We start from the raw sequence: 927 nt of genomic DNA, 5'->3' as shown, positions 1-927 counted from the left end.
CCCCTGCATCGGCAGGCGGACTCTCAACCACTGCGCCACCAGGGAAGCCCCCTTTTAGAGAATTTTTAATTTCATTTATTGTGTTGTTCATCATTGTTTGTTTGCTCTTTAGTTCTTCTAGGTCCTTGTTAAACATTTCTTGTATTTTCTCCATTCTATTTCCAAGATTTGGGATCATCTTTACTACCATTACTCTGAATTCTTTTTCAGGTAGACTGCCTATTTCCTCTTCGTTTGTTTGGTCTGGTGGGTTTTTACCTTGCTCCTTCATCTGCTGTGTATTTCTCTGTATTCTCGTTTTGCTTAACTTACTGTGCTTGGGGTCTCCTTTTTGCAGGCTGCAGGTTCGTAGTTCCCGTTGCTTTTGGTGTCTGCCATCAGTGGGTAAGGTTGGTTCAGTGGGTTGTGCAGGCTCCCTGGTGGAGCGGACTGGTGCCTGTGTTCTGGTGGATGAGGCTGGATCTTGTCTTTCTGGTGGGCAGGACCACATCTGGTGTTGTGTTTTGGGGTGTCTGTGAACTTACTATGATTTTAGGGAGCCTCTGTGCTAATGGGTGGGGTTGTGCTCCTGTCTTGCTAGTTGTTTGGCATAGGGTGTCCTGCACTGTAGCTTGCTTGTTGTTGAGAGGAGCTGGGTCTTGCTGTTGAGATGGAGATCTCTGGGAGAGCTTTTGCTGACTGATATTACATGGAGCCAGGAGGTCTCTGGTGGTCCAATGTCCTGAACTCAGCTCTCCCACCTCAGAGGCGCCGGCCTGACACCCGGCTGAGCACCAAGACCCTGTCAGCCACAGAGGTGGATCCACATCAGAAGAGGAAGGAATAGGAAGGGGTTCCTCAGAACTAAAAGCCTCACTGTTGGCCTCCTGGCTCGGTCTCTGCAACATGTAATTCCTTACATCATAAGCTGATGGCCAGTCCAAAGCA

Source organism: Lipotes vexillifer, unplaced genomic scaffold (assembly GCF_000442215.2).
Source record: "Lipotes vexillifer unplaced genomic scaffold, Lipotes_vexillifer_v1.1 scaffold1114, whole genome shotgun sequence".
NCBI classification, from domain to species: domain Eukaryota; kingdom Metazoa; phylum Chordata; class Mammalia; order Artiodactyla; family Lipotidae; genus Lipotes; species Lipotes vexillifer.
This window is presented reverse-complemented; position numbering follows the sequence as displayed.